Source organism: Vanessa cardui, chromosome 26 (assembly GCF_905220365.1).
Source record: "Vanessa cardui chromosome 26, ilVanCard2.1, whole genome shotgun sequence".
NCBI classification, from domain to species: Eukaryota; Metazoa; Arthropoda; class Insecta; order Lepidoptera; family Nymphalidae; genus Vanessa; species Vanessa cardui.
The window spans coordinates 2520880-2537051 of NC_061148.1; the positions used below are offsets into that span (position 1 = coordinate 2520880).

At 33.0% G+C, this 16172-nt stretch overlaps 1 protein-coding gene across 2 annotated transcripts in view; it reads right to left on the reverse strand.

Moving 5' to 3' along the window:
- The window catches only part of LOC124540716 (ribosomal protein S6 kinase alpha-5-like), a 128616-nt gene that overhangs the window by 101028 nt on the left and 11416 nt on the right, over window positions 1–16172 (reverse strand). The window lies entirely within an intron of this gene.

Consider the following 16172-nt stretch of genomic DNA (forward strand, 5'->3'; position numbering starts at 1 on the left):
CTATTAGTCGATTTTGAAAAAATACATTCGCTTTTTATGAGTTATATCTATTTTTATTGAAAGAATTATATATTACAGATTATATAACATCACGTGTCCACCTAAGGGAAGGAGAACTAACGTTTAAAGCCTTTGACACGCACTGTTAGTTAATATAAAATTATGAGAAAAAAAAGCATATTATATATTTTAAAACTAATGTTCAATAAAATTGATTATTTTCATACAAACAGTGACGTGCATTTTTAAACAATGAAATATAAATATAACTCGCAACACCGAGTTTCCTACACTTATTCAATTTATTGTCGAATTCCCGGAAAAAGTTATTTATTATTAAATAAACTATCAAAGACACTTTAGAGTTGCCAGTAAAAATAATTATTTATTTGGTATTACTGAAAATATATAGAAAAAAATTAAAATAGCTCATGTGCAAATGCTGGAAGAATTTCCCTGTTGAATCGCGATTCCTAGTCTCTGTGTGGAAAATGTACCCACCATGTCACCAGGGGCTCGGAAGCAATATGAAGGGGATAATTTAATTAAACAAACATATATTGTACAGTACTGAATAGATAAATAAGTTAAAGTATCAAATAAAATATTGTTAATAATTTATAAATGAAATGAAGAAGTTAATAAAGAAACTGTGTAATCAGTTTCTTGTCAGAGCTCGGTAGAATCCACATTCCGAACCAGTAGTACCCACTGTCTAACTGTACCGCTGTGTACTACTGTAACGACAATTTAAATGATAAGTGGGTAAAGTGGATATTGTATATTTTGAATTAGTATATTTTGTACCGAATAATGATTATGTATTAAGTATTTAATTGGTAGTGTAACATAATATGATATCGGACTAATATTTTTCTTCTTTTACTCATATTTAAAGAAAATTAATTATATGGCGGCTTAAGAGTTTAATTCAAATGTTGCCAGTCGGGATTTATCTGTATTGGTACTTATATCACGTCCAAATGCCCGACAAAATAATAGATCTACCGATAAACTAGATTCTCTAGTAATATGGCTGAATTTTATTTGCTCGAATTTTAATATTTTCTAATAATAACAACATACAAAATAAATTAGAGAATAGACGCAACTTTTACTATGCTCCGCTGGTGTTGCTATATGTATCTAAGATTGTGCCAGGGCAAATAACTTCTAAAAATCTTTCGATTTCGTATACTTTGTATTTATATCTATATCCAAAATTCAATTTTTAAAAAAGATGTCTCGATATTTTTGTGTCATCCTCGCATCGCTAAATTTTAATCGCATGACCATATAACATTGCCTTATAATTGATACTTAAATTGCATCGTAATGATTATTTGTGCTATTGTCAAATACAATTAATCAAACATAAAAAAAAAATGTTTATATGAAGCATTATAAATCAAAAATAATTTAAGAACACCATGCCTCTGATAACGGTTGTTCCTTATCGCGGTGTACGTCAAGGACTTTTGATAATAAGAAACCAGTGTGACCACAAACAAAAACACATATTAAATAATAATGAAAAATATATATTGTCAGATACTGACACTAAATTTATATTTTATGAGATAGCTTGATTAAAACTGCAACATTGTTGTTTATATATAGGTAAATAAGAATGCTTATTTCATATTATATATTTTATGCATTCACCTATAATTAATTCCACTGAAATGAAACATTGTAGCTGTTGCTGGCAGCTTCATGAAGTATTGCTATCATAATATCATCAACATACAATATGCAAAAGGTAAAGAAAATAACATTAAAGAAATATTGGGAATTCATAACATCCTTTAGTTAGTAGTAAATATACTTGAAGTAATACATGACTTTAAAAATTGTCATACACATCTACAGAATAAGGCTTTAGCCTTCTTTAATCAACATTAAAAGATAGTAAAATACAAAGATACAACAAGGTCAGAAACCTCTCGATAATTATATCTTTATGAAGTCAAGTAACACTATCACTATCTCATTGGTATTATCAGATTATATATATATACATATATATGTTTTGCATAATGTATTCACAAGGTAAACAGAACTGATACTAGAAAAACTGTTTAAGTCTATAATGTAATTGTTATTTTTATGTACACATACATTATTTGTGATTTTGTTGTTTTTTTTTATTATATTTATATACTTTCATATTTTTATGTTATTAGTAAGCAAATTGCAATAAGCAAAGGTACCAGGTGGTAAGTATTAATCACTGCCCATAAGACATAAGCATCTTAGAATTATTAACTATCCCTCACATGCCTCATGCACCATCGTCCCTGGGAACCAAGATGTAAAGTCCCTTATGCTTGAATTTACACTGACTTACTCTTTCTTCAAAGGCCTGCCACCAAATATCTCATATTGATTTGAAGTTTAAAAAAAACATCATGATATAACCTATGTACATGTGTCAAATAAAATCACATGTTTTATATTCAACCAACAATGGAGAAGCATGATGGTGATGATGCTCCAACCCATCTGAAAATATTTTAACCTAGTAATGGAAAATTAACAAGCTGTTAACTTTGTTGTTTCACATTTATTATTGTAAAAACCCAATAAATTACTAGCATAAGTATGCTTTTTCCCGCATATCATAAACAATACTAAAAATGCAGTAAAATTCCAGATATATTCTATAACATTTTTTCTAGATGAAAAATGTTGTGCAATAAACTAATAGACTGTTTTTATTTTTAAATTGTACTAATCGAAAAAAAACCAAGTGATTCTATTAAGTTTTTTGTTTCACTTAATTGTATTACTAATAAGGTAAAAAGTATTAATTAGGACATGATTTTTTTGAAAAATCTTTTAAACTGATTTACATAAAAATTTAACAGATGAAGCAGTGTATTTTGGAGAAGGTTATAATATAAATATATGTATATAATATTACTATAGTAGTAGCTTTAACTTCATGATCTTGTTTTCAATTTCTTCAAATCAATAATAACATTGGGTTTTGACTAAAGCAAAACGAACATTAAGATTGATACATATGTCCTGTATCAACCGATTTCTTGAATATTAACATAATATTTTTTACTAATGCTATATGGAATGTGTTGATGGAAATGTAAATATATTACCCATTATTTTAACAACAATGCAATCATATACATGCTTGTAGGTCAGATTATGAATGTGATAGCTTGTTCAGTGATAAAATCAAACATATATATACATATTGTAACGTAATTGTGGCGCACGTTACATGTTTCATCCATTTTTAAATAATTTCAACAAAAAATATTAAATTTCTAACATAGGTTATCGGATGTCATCTGTCATTTGACTTTGACAACCATTTCTAAGGCTATGTGTATGCGTTATTTAAAAATACCGCTAAATTTGACATTTAAAATAAAAATGCACTTTTTATGCATTATGCGTTCCTGACCTAATTGTGATTTATTATCTTTATATTATCTTTGAGATGATCTTTGACGTTTGTCTAAGACCTCACTTTCCTTCCGCCTTTTAAGTCGAAATGTGACGCTAAATTATTTTCAAAGTTTTTGTAACTTTTATTTGGTTTAAATTATTGAATATTGTTGAAAATTGAAGTTTTAAGGCACGATATGTCTTAATTTAAACGATTGGAAGTAAATCCATGTCGGATTACAAAAATTAATTTGGATATTTGTCGCCTCGTGGTAAGTCGAAAAACTTTCTTCGAAATTTGAATTTATTTCAATTGTTCGGTTTCGTAACAACGATTGTGGTTCTTTACAGGGAATTTTTAGAATATTTCCCATGATGCATTTTGTTATTTTTGGAAAATAACCGGGATTGACCGGGTAAGTTGTTTGTATTATTAAAGTGAAACTTTTTCGAAATTCGTGTTAGGTTCTAATTAGAATTGTTTCTCTTTTGCAGTTATTTTCAATGGTTATTTTCAACAGTTTATTTTCAATTGGTATTTTCCTACCATTATTTTCTACAGTTATTTTCTACAACTGTGTTATCGTGGATTATTCCTTGAATTATCTTCTTTGGCTGTATCTTCGAGTGGATTATTGTCGACGCTTTTCGAAGAACATTTGAACTTAATTTCTTTGGATATTTTGAAGATAAAATTTTAGAAACCGTAAAGGAAGTGAAAACTTTATAACATTTATTTAACTTCTGGATTTCGGTATGTAATTTTTACATATTTATTTTTACCGCAATTTTGGAACTTCGTGGGATTTAGTATACATTTTATAATCTTATGAAAATTTGGCATTCAAACTTTTTTTTAAAAAATAATTTTTATACATTGTTGTAACTTTATTTACACCTAATTCTAATAATTTATATTTGAATATTTTTTTTTGGAGAATCTTTTAATAACATAACTTAGTCTAACTTTAAAATATTTTTTGTTAACTTTGAAAAATTTACAATTTATAATATTTAATTAAATTTAATGTATTTTAAATGGATGTAAACATCCAGGCGCCCGATTTTGTTACTCTTTAAATTTAAGATTTTACAATTGTTAAAATTATTTTTTTTATATTCTATTCTTGTGAATAAATTAATTTATAACATAGATTTGCCTTTTTTGTAAATCTACTTGTAATGTTGAAGGGTTATTTAACTGACTTCCGGAGCACTTTCTTTCGAGGATTTGTTTAATTTAAAAACCTTGTCCAGCTCTACCGAATTTTTAGTTTGCCTCGAAGAAAATTAACATTTTTTAAATTTAAATTTATTTTTAGCCAATTATATATTACAATTGGCCCCCCCTTCAAAATTTTACATTACAATTGGCGCCCGAACAGGGACCTGAATTACAATTAAAGCTCTTGTAAAGCATTTAATATGTGCTATGTATTTTCATATGTATAATTTTTGTTAAAATCATTTTGTACTAAATACTAATGTTAAGTATTTATGTAATTTGAATGCCAAGTTTATAACTTTTTTATGTTTTGAAGTAAAGCTTTTCGTTCCATTGTCAATTCTATTTTAGGACATAACCATGACTGACAGAGATGAATTAACTCTTAAACCATCTATTGATGATAGCGGTGATAAAAATTTAACACCTAATATAAATAATGCAGAACATTCTCAGATGTTAGAGACGAATATTTCTCAGGCGAAGCCTTCTGCTTCTAATGATTTAGTAGACTTGTCGGCAGACATGCCACAGTTTTTTAGTAACACTTTATCTATGAATAATAAACAACCTCAATACTATAAACGAGTAGATTTGTCTAAGTTTAAATATAAATTTAATGGTAAAACATGCGTACGTGAATTTTTGTTAACGTTTGAAGAATACTGTGTGAGTCGAGATATTAGTGATGACCAAATATTGCCATGCTTTACTGATGTAGTAACTGACATTGCTCTCAAGTGGTTTAGATCTATTCGCAGTTCACTTAATTCTTGGAAACATCTTAAATTAGAATTACTAAAGCGTTTTGACAAACTAGATTTTGATTATCGACTTGAATACAATTTAAGAATTAGAAAACAGAAACAAACTGAACCTTTATCAGATTTTATTATTGAAATCGTAGATATGTCAAACAGACTAACTTATCCCTTATCTGAACATACTTTGTTAGAAATAATGAAACATAATATGCTGCCAAGCTACTCTATTCATTTAGTAGGTCGTTCATTAAATTCTATTGATGATTTAGTAAAACTTTCAAATCAGATTGATGAATTTCGCATATTAAATAATAAATCTAATTATAATAACTCAGATTCCAAGACTAAGCATATTAATTCAGTTCAAACATTAACTTGTTTAAAATGTAAAGAAATTGGACATACTTATAAAAACTGTAAAAAGATTCCAGGCACTATATGTTTTAAATGTGGTAAATTAAATGTTATCACTAAATTTTGCAATAATTGTACTCTTTTAAAAAACGAGTAAGATTTTGTCAGGCTCAGGTTCTTAATAAAGAATCAGTTGATCTGACAAATACTAAAAGGTCTCTAAAAAGACCCAATGCTTCTGAAATTCGTGAAGACTTCTCTAATTGGTGTAATTATTTAAAACTATTTTTCTCAATGAATAAATTTGCTCCCATTTTGTTTACTAAAAATAGTGACACACGTCCATTTTTAAAATTTCATGTTTGTGGTAAATCATTTACAGGTTTATTAGACAGTGGTGCTAATAAAAGTGTACTAGGTTGTAATAGTCACTTGCAATTCCTCAATTTAGGATTCAAACTTAAGACTAGTAGTTACAGAGCTTGTACTGCTGATGGTAGTTCACAAGACGTTTTAGGTACTATAGATATTCCAATTACTTGTGACAATGTAACTCGCATTGTAGAATTCATGGTAGTTCCTTCACTAAATCCAGAAATTATTCTAGGATTCGATTTTTGGCTCGCATTTAATTTAGCTCATGAATTATTTAAAAACATAACTTTTGAAAATAAGAATTCAATAATTATAAATTCTGTAACTTCTGTAGTTCAACTTTCTTCTTCTGAAAAAGAACAATTAAATAGTATTATAAAGCTTTTTGAAGAAATTTCTTATGAAAAGAAAGGTTTAGGTTTAACACATTTAACTAAGCATAAAATTATAACTGTTGGTGAACCTATTAAACAACGTTATTGGCCTATTAGTCCTGCTAAACAAAAAGAACTTTATGATGAAGTTCAAGTTTTGCTTAGGGATGGTATTATTCAACCTTCTAAATCTCCTTGGTGTTCTCCAGTTTTAGCTGTCACAAAAAAAGATGGTGGTATAAGATTATGTTTAGATTCTAGAAAATTAAATTCTGTCACTATTAAAGATGCATATCCTTTACCTTACACGTCGCGGATTTTGGATAATTTGCGTGGTGCTAAGTATATCACAGCAATTGATTTGTCTAAAGCTTTTTTGCAAATTCCTTTAGAAGAATCTTCCAGAGAGAAGACTGCTTTCGTAATTCCTGGAAAGGGATTATTCGAATTCGTTCGTATGCCCTTCGGTTTAACTAATGCTCCCGCTGAACTACAAAGATTAGTAGACAAACTTTTTGGTGTAGAATTCGATTCTAATGTATTTGTATATTTAGATGATTTAATAGCAATCTCTAGTGATTTTCAAACTCATTTAACTCTTTTAAGTAAAATTTATCAAAAATTAAAAGATGCTGGTTTAACTATTAATTTGAAAAAATGTGAATTTTGTAAAGAACGTCTATGTTATTTAGGCTACGTTGTCGATAGCAATGGTTTACATACAGATCCTTCTAAGTTGTCTGTAATAGAAAATTTTCCTCGTCCTACAACTGTAAAACAAGTACGTAGTTTTCTTGGTATGTGTTCTTATTATCGTAGATTCATAGAAAAATTTGCTGATATTGCTACTCCGTTAACTAATCTAACTCGCGGTAGTCGAAATAGTAAGCGTGCCGTAGAATGGAATTCAGATTGCGAAAACTCTTTTGTAAAACTTAAACAAGCATTATTAACTGCTCCTGTATTAATTTGTCCAAATTTTAACAAATCATTTTTCCTGCATTGTGATGCTAGCTCTTATGCAATTGGTAGTGTTTTATGTCAAAAAGATGATGAAGATAATCAACATCCTGTTGCATTTTATTCTAGAACATTTAATAAATGTGAAATTAATTATAGTACTACTGAAAAAGAACTTCTTGCTATATTAGACTCTATCGAACATTTTAGACCGTATATTGAAGGTATGGAATTTACTGTGATAACAGATCATGCTAGTTTAAAGTGGTTATTACGCTTAAATAATCCAAGCGGACGCTTAGCGCGTTGGGCTGCTCGTATATCTCAATTTACTTTTAATATAATTCATAAAAAAGGTAATTTACATGTTGTGCCTGATACTTTATCTCGTATTCAAATTAATGCTATTGATATTCCATCAGAGATAACCCATCCTGATGAAGAAATTGAAGATCCTTGGTACAAAAATATATTTATAGGTTGTCAAAAATTTCCCTTAAGATATAAAAATTATAGAGTTGAAAATAAAGTTCTTTATAGATTTTGTAAGCCCAAATTTCAATTGCAAAGTAATTTAGCATGGAAAATTGTTATTCCAAAGGAAAATGTATTAGATACTATTCGTAATAATCATGATTCATTAGATTCAAGTCACTTAGGTATTCATAAAACTTTAAATAAGTTAAAAATCCATTATTATTGGCCTAATATGTTTAAAGATGTAAAAGATTATATTTCAAATTGTGAAACTTGTAAAGCTTATAAGCACTCAAATGCTCCACCTTTTGGTATTATGACAAATCAAAAGATTGTTTCTCAACCTATGGTTATGCTATCCATTGATATAGTTGGTCCATTGCCAAAATCATATTCTAGACACAGATATATTTGCACAGTATTAGATGTATTTTCAAAGTATTGTTGGTTAAATCCATTAAATAATGCTACCACAAAATCCATATGTAGATTTTTAGAAAAGGATATTTTTCTCAAATTTGGTTGTCCAAAAATCATAATTTGTGACAATGGTACTCAATTTACTTCTAAGCATTTTGTACAATTTTTGAAAAGCTTTAATATTAATAAAATATTTTATAACACTTTATATACACCTCAAAATAATCCAGTTGAACGTTATCATAAAACGCTAGAAACTTGCATAGCATGTTTTGTTCATGATGATCATAGAACTTGGTCAAAATTTTTATGTCATGTTCAATTAGCTTTGAATAGCAGTATTAATTTAGCTACTGAATTTACTCCCAATTTTCTTATGTTTGGTCGTGAAGTCATAATTGATGCTTCATTACATCGTTTCAGTAATTCATTTACAAATTTGAATGAAATTGAGTTTGGTAATCGTCGAACTTATGCTCAAAGTTTGGATTCCTTAAGTTCAATTTTTGATTTAGTAACCAAATCTTTATTTAAAGCTTATAAAAAGAATGCTTTATATTATAATAAAGGAAGGAAAGTCATTTCCTATGAGTCAGGTGATATAGTTTGGAGAAGAAATTTCATCTTGTCTAGTGCTTCTCAATATTTTTCGGCTAAACTTGCTCCTAAGTTTATCAAATCTCAAATAATAGAGAAGATTTCTAATAATGTTTATATATTAAAAGATTTAGAGAAAGGTACTGTTGGTCGTTATCATATTAAAGATATTATTAAAATATAGTTTTGGATTCATTCTAAAATATTTTGTAGATTTATATTTGGATTTGGAATAACCATGGCTTTGTTAGAGAGGAATGAGCGAGAAGTATGATAGAGTTAGCCATGACTTGTGAGTAGATTGAGTGATAGGATTCCAATTTGAATATCTTTTTCTACAAGTGTATTTTTGCTAAATTTAACTTAGGACATTTTGGATTCCATATAAAAGTAATTCCGAATATTTCTTTTGACTCATAAGATCTTATGCATTTTTTTGTAATATTTTTTGAATATTGTTTTTACAATATTTTTGTGTTTATACTTTTGTATTATTTTGTTTGTGTGTTTTGTACATAACATTTTTGCTAGTTGTGTAGAACCTTATTGCATATTTTAGTAATAAGTTATTTTTGGTTGAAGTTTTGTAGAAGTAATCCTTTGGATTCGATTATTGACTATTACTTTAGTCCAGCTTGGTTTTGACTTTGTTTTGGATATTCCAATTTTGTGAATTTTCCAATAACACATTTTTGAAACAATTGTTGGTTATTTTGTTCTGTGCTCGGAAAGCTGGTGGAGTTGAGCCGGTCACAGACATATTTTTTGGAGACTTTGTTCTGTGCTCGGGAAACTGGTGGTGTTGAGCCGGTCACAGACACCCATTTTTTGGAAGTTTTGTTTAACTGTGTTCGAAAAGCTGATGGTGTAGAGTCGGTCACAGTTAGAACTATTTTTTGTATGCTCTCGTGTTCGGAAAGTCGTATTGAGTTGCGTCGGCCACGTTAGTCATATCTTTTGTTTTTATTTGAAACCATTTTGAGGTTGGTGTTCTTGGTATGCCAATTAGTGTATATTCTGTAGACCCAACATTTTATAAAAAAAATATATATAAATATTTTCCATCTTTCGAGTAAGGTAATACTTTATAATTTCCTACTCTAAATGAAACAAGTTTTATTAGACAGCTCATTGCTTTCGAGTGAGGCCATATTGAGTCCTCATCTCCAAGGTTAAGGTGTCTGATAATTACTTTTACTTATCACATTTTCTGAATAGAGTTAAGTTAGACAACTTTTTGCTTTCGAGTGAGACTATATTAGAGTTCTCATCTCTAGGGTACTGTCTAACGATTACTTTTGTTTAGAATTGTTTAGAAATAACTTTTGTTATAATTTGATATGGTATGTTGTTGTTTTCCATATTTTTCTAACTTTTGTAGAGTTACTATTTGTTATGTTTTCAAGTGGTAGTGCCACACTGCATACCTCTCGGTTGCAGTCGAATGGGCCGGCACGCCCGGGGAAGTACCACTCTCTCACTTAAAATCGGCGTGAAGTGGTAGCTATGCTACCGCGTTTCGTCCGGTAAGTGAGAGTTCCGGAGGCCCGATCCCTCTCCCCCCAAAACATGGTTGTGCAGAATTTGGTGACATTACCCCAGGAGGGTACCATCAGCGACTGCGATGGAGAATCCCTCTCTGGGCATCCATGCTCAGGACGTACACCGCCTGAGCAGGGATGCCTAGGCTGCCCTCCGAATTCTGGGGGGGGCAATTTTGCGCTCGCCACTGTTCGGGGCAAGCGGAGCAGGCATCATAAGGCCACCCCTACCACACTCGCTGTGGACTTCTGCAACATAAGGGGACTCAACTCCAACTTGAATGCCGTTCACTTTCACCTTGAGACGGCGAAGCCGGCCTTGCTCTTTCTTACCGAGACCCAGATATCTTCTCCTGCCGATACGTCTTTTCTCTCTTACCCCGGGTACAAATTGGAGCATACTTTTGTGCCACGAGCTGGGGTGTGCGTTTACGTCAGAGATGATATCTGCTCTCGACGCCTCGGCAGCCTTGAAGGGCAGGACCTATCAATTATCTGGCTGCGCGTAGACTGCGACGACCATCCGCGAATCTACGCGTGCCTTTATAGGTCCCATAGCGGTAATGCCGAAACCGACCGACTGGTTGAGCACGTCCAATTGGCTACAGATTCCGTGCTGCAGCAGACTCCATCCGCAGAGATCATTATTCTGGGCGATTTCAATGCTCATCATACAGAGTGGCTTGGATCACGCACCACTGATCATGCGGGTAGATCTGTTCTCGACTTCGCTTTGGCTTATGATTTGACACAACTGGTCACCTCGCCAACGCGAATACCGGACGTGGAGGATCATACACCTTCCCTGTTGGACCTTCTGCTGACTTCGCATCCGGACGGCTATAAGATTGTCGTCGATCCCCCTCTGGGCTCGTCGGACCACTGTCTCGTCCGGAGTACAGTGCCAGTTACACGATACTCACGACCTCGTTTCGCGGGCTGTCGTCGCGTGTGGCACTACAAGTCAGCAGATTGGGATGGGATGCGGTCCTTCTTTGCATCTTACCCATGGGGGCGAGTTTGTTTCTCGATGGATGATCCGAGCGATGTTGCTGACTCTGTCGCCGATGTGGTGCTTCAGGGTATGGAACTTTTCATTCCATATTCTGCGGTGCCCATTGGTGGCAAGTCCCAGCCCTGGTTTGGTCGCCTCTGTAAGACGGCTTCACGCCGAAAATGGGAACGCTACCAAGACTGGGCTAACGCATCGGCGTCTCGTGATACAAACACCAGCACATTCAGAAAGGAATATAACTCTGCCTCCAGGTCCTTCAAAAACGTGATAGCTGAGGCGAAGTCGAAGTACATTGGCAGAATTGGCGAGAGACTGGTGCGCTTCCCATCAGGAACACGTGCGTTCTGGTCTCTCGCTAAGGCTGTCCTAGGGAATTTCTGTCAGCCTTCTTTTCCGTCTTTGCACAGGGACGGTGAGTCATTGGCCCATACCGCGAAGGAGAAGGCCGATCTTTTAGGGTCTCTCTTCGCGTCGAACTCGACTCTGGATGACCAAGGAAAGTCACCTCCATCAATCCCGCGATGTGATACGACGATGCCGGAGGTTAAATTTCGGCAAAGTGCAGTTCGGAAAGCACTTCTTTCCTTGGACATTCACAAGTCGAGTGGACCCGATGGCATCCCTCCAATCGTGCTACGGACATGTGCTCCCGAGTTGGCACCGGTCTTAACGCGTCTTTTCCGGCAATCCTACGCATTAGGCGTCGTCCCGAACTCCTGGAAGACTGCTTTGGTGCATCCGATCCCTAAAAAAGGCAACCGCTCAGATCCGTCCAATTATAGGCCTATAGCCATCACCTCCTTGCTCTCCAAGATAATGGAGTCCCTTATTAACTGCCAGCTCCTGCGGTACCTAGAGGAGAATCAGCTGATTAGTGACCGCCAGTACGGTTTCCGTCGGGGTCGCTCAGCCGGTGATCTTCTAGTTTACCTTACTCACAGGTGGGCTGAAGCAGTTGAGAGCAAGGGGGAGGCATTAGCAGCCAGCTTGGACATAGCGAAGGCCTTCGATCGCGTATGGCACAAAGCGCTTCTTTCGAAGCTTCCTTCTTATGGGCTTCCCGGGAAATTATGCAATTGGATTACCAGCTTTTTGGCAGATCGGAGCATCAAGGTCGTTGTCGACGGTGCATGCTCTGACTTAAAATTCGTCAATGCTGGTGTTCCACAAGGCTGCGTCCTATCACCCACTCTGTTTCTTCTGCATATCAATGATTTGTTGCAAATCGGGAACATTCATTGCTATGCAGACGACAGTACCGTTGACACCTTATACACCGGCCGCGCTAATATTTCTCGGGAAAACGTCGAAGAAAACCGGAACAAACTTGTGTCTGAAATCGAGTCTTCGTTAAACGAAGTCTCGAACTGGGGCCGGCTAAATTTAGTCCATTTCAACCCCAAAAAGACGCAAGTTTGCGCGTTAACCGCTAAAAAAACACCATTTGTCGTATCTCCACGATTTGAGAACATCCCGATAGCCGCTACAGGTAGTATCGGAATACTTGGCGTTGATATTTCGAGCCTCGTTCAGTTCCGCGGTCAATTGGAAGGCAAAGCCAAATTGGCTTCAAAGAAGCTCGGTGTGCTCAGCAAGGCGAGACAGTACTTCACGTCGGCCCATCGCCTAAAACTTTACAAGGCGCAAATTCGGCCTCACATGGAGTACTGCTCTCACCTCTGGGCGGGTGCTCCCCAGTACCAGCTCCTTCCATTTGACCGCATCCAACGTAGAGCGGCTCGAATTATTGACGATCAAGCCCTTTCCGATCTCCTTGATCCTTTGGCTTTGCGTAGAGATGTTGGATCACTCTGCATCTTCTACCGAATTTTTCACGGGGAATGTTCCGAGGAATTGTTCGGATTAATCCCGGCTGCTGAATTTCACCTTCGGACATCTCGTCAAAATTCTAAGTTTCACCCGCACCATCTTGATGTCCGAAAATCCACAACAGCGCGATTTCTTAGACATTTTCTGCCTCGCACAACCACTCTGTGGAACCAGCTGTCGCCGGCGGTTTTTCCGAACCGATACGACATGGGAACCTTCAAGAAAAGAGCCTACTCCTTTCTCAAAGGCCGGCAACGCACCTGCAAGCCCCCTGGTGTTGCAGATGTCCATGGGCGGTGGTAGTCACTTTCCATCAGGTGAGCCTCCTGCTCGTTTGCCACCTATACCATAAAAAAAAAAAAAAAAAAAAAAAAAAAAAAAAAAAAAAAAAAAAAAAAAAAAAAAAAAAATGTCACTAATGTTTTGATTGATAGAGTCGGTCTCTACCTCTTTTGTAGAGTCGAATAAAAGAGTCTCTCAGGTTGAGCTCCTCTTTTATTTTTTGGTTGGGGGGTAATGTAACGTAATTGTGGCGCACGTTACATGTTTCATCCATTTTTAAATAATTTCAACAAAAAATATTAAATTTCTAACATAGGTTATCGGATGTCATCTGTCATTTGACTTTGACAACCATTTCTAAGGCTATGTGTATGCGTTATTTAAAAATACCGCTAAATTTGACATTTAAAATAAAAATGCACTTTTTATGCATTATGCGTTCCTGACCTAATTGTGATTTATTATCTTTATATTATCTTTGAGATGATCTTTGACGTTTGTCTAAGACCTCACTTTCCTTCCGCCTTTTAAGTCGAAATGTGACGCTAAATTATTTTCAAAGTTTTTGTAACTTTTATTTGGTTTAAATTATTGAATATTGTTGAAAATTGAAGTTTTAAGGCACGATATGTCTTAATTTAAACGATTGGAAGTAAATCCATGTCGGATTACAAAAATTAATTTGGATATTTGTCGCCTCGTGGTAAGTCGAAAAACTTTCTTCGAAATTTGAATTTATTTCAATTGTTCGGTTTCGTAACAACGATTGTGGTTCTTTACAGGGAATTTTTAGAATATTTCCCATGATGCATTTTGTTATTTTTGGAAAATAACCGGGATTGACCGGGTAAGTTGTTTGTATTATTAAAGTGAAACTTTTTCGAAATTCGTGTTAGGTTCTAATTAGAATTGTTTCTCTTTTGCAGTTATTTTCAATGGTTATTTTCAACAGTTTATTTTCAATTGGTATTTTCCTACCATTATTTTCTACAGTTATTTTCTACAACTGTGTTATCGTGGATTATTCCTTGAATTATCTTCTTTGGCTGTATCTTCGAGTGGATTATTGTCGACGCTTTTCGAAGAACATTTGAACTTAATTTCTTTGGATATTTTGAAGATAAAATTTTAGAAACCGTAAAGGAAGTGAAAACTTTATAACATTTATTTAACTTCTGGATTTCGGTATGTAATTTTTACATATTTATTTTTACCGCAATTTTGGAACTTCGTGGGATTTAGTATACATTTTATAATCTTATGAAAATTTGGCATTCAAACTTTTTTTTAAAAAATAATTTTTATACATTGTTGTAACTTTATTTACACCTAATTCTAATAATTTATATTTGAATATTTTTTTTTGGAGAAACTTTTAATAACATAACTTAGTCTAACTTTAAAATATTTTTTGTTAACTTTGAAAAATTTACAATTTATAATATTTAATTAAATTTAATGTATTTTAAATGGATGTAAACATCCAGGCGCCCGATTTTGTTACTCTTTAAATTTAAGATTTTACAATTGTTAAAATTATTTTTTTTATATTCTATTCTTGTGAATAAATTAATTTATAACATAGATTTGCCTTTTTTGTAAATCTACTTGTAATGTTGAAGGGTTATTTAACTGACTTCCGGAGCACTTTCTTTCGAGGATTTGTTTAATTTAAAAACCTTGTCCAGCTCTACCGAATTTTTAGTTTGCCTCGAAGAAAATTAACATTTTTTAAATTTAAATTTATTTTTAGCCAATTATATATTACAATTGGCCCCCCCTTCAAAATTTTACATTACAATATATAATATTTAAAATCAGTTATGACAATGAACTTGTATCAAAGTTAGTTTGCCATTTGTTTTCTTCAATACCTTTACAATTATATCAAAGTTTTATTATTTGTGAAGTATGTATAAGTATTTATATTCTTTTTTTTAACTTTCTTAATGTATTATGTTCTCATAATAAACATTGATATTGCTGTTAAAATCTATACCTATACTGAAATTGGAATGTCTTTATAACACTTAAATAACCATAATAACCATAAATGCATATGTATGTATACACAATACATTTTGTTCCGGATAATCTCTGGAATGGCTGGACCGACATTGACGGGACTTACACTGGTGGAAAGTAATATAAAGCATAACTTAGGCTACAATAATATTTTTTCTGTCAATTTTAAATGCACATGAAGTGTAGGTGGTAGCGTCACTTAATTGTAAAATGACGATTCAAAAGAGCTTGTAAAAGCCTACTTGAATAAAGTTTATTTTGATTTGATTTGTGGGCACATCTAGTCCTAAATATATTTCAACATATTTACAAGATGATGAAATTGCTGTGTTTATTATATTTTGTATTTATTAAGAATTATAATTAAATATATTCAATTCGATAGTTTTATTATTAAATTAATTTAAATGATCATTCAAAAGTTTACATTTTATTTTCGTAAAAGATAAAGATTAATTAATATTTTTATTACAGTTAGTCTGTCTTTGCTATTGTTTGACATTTCATTTAATTAATCAT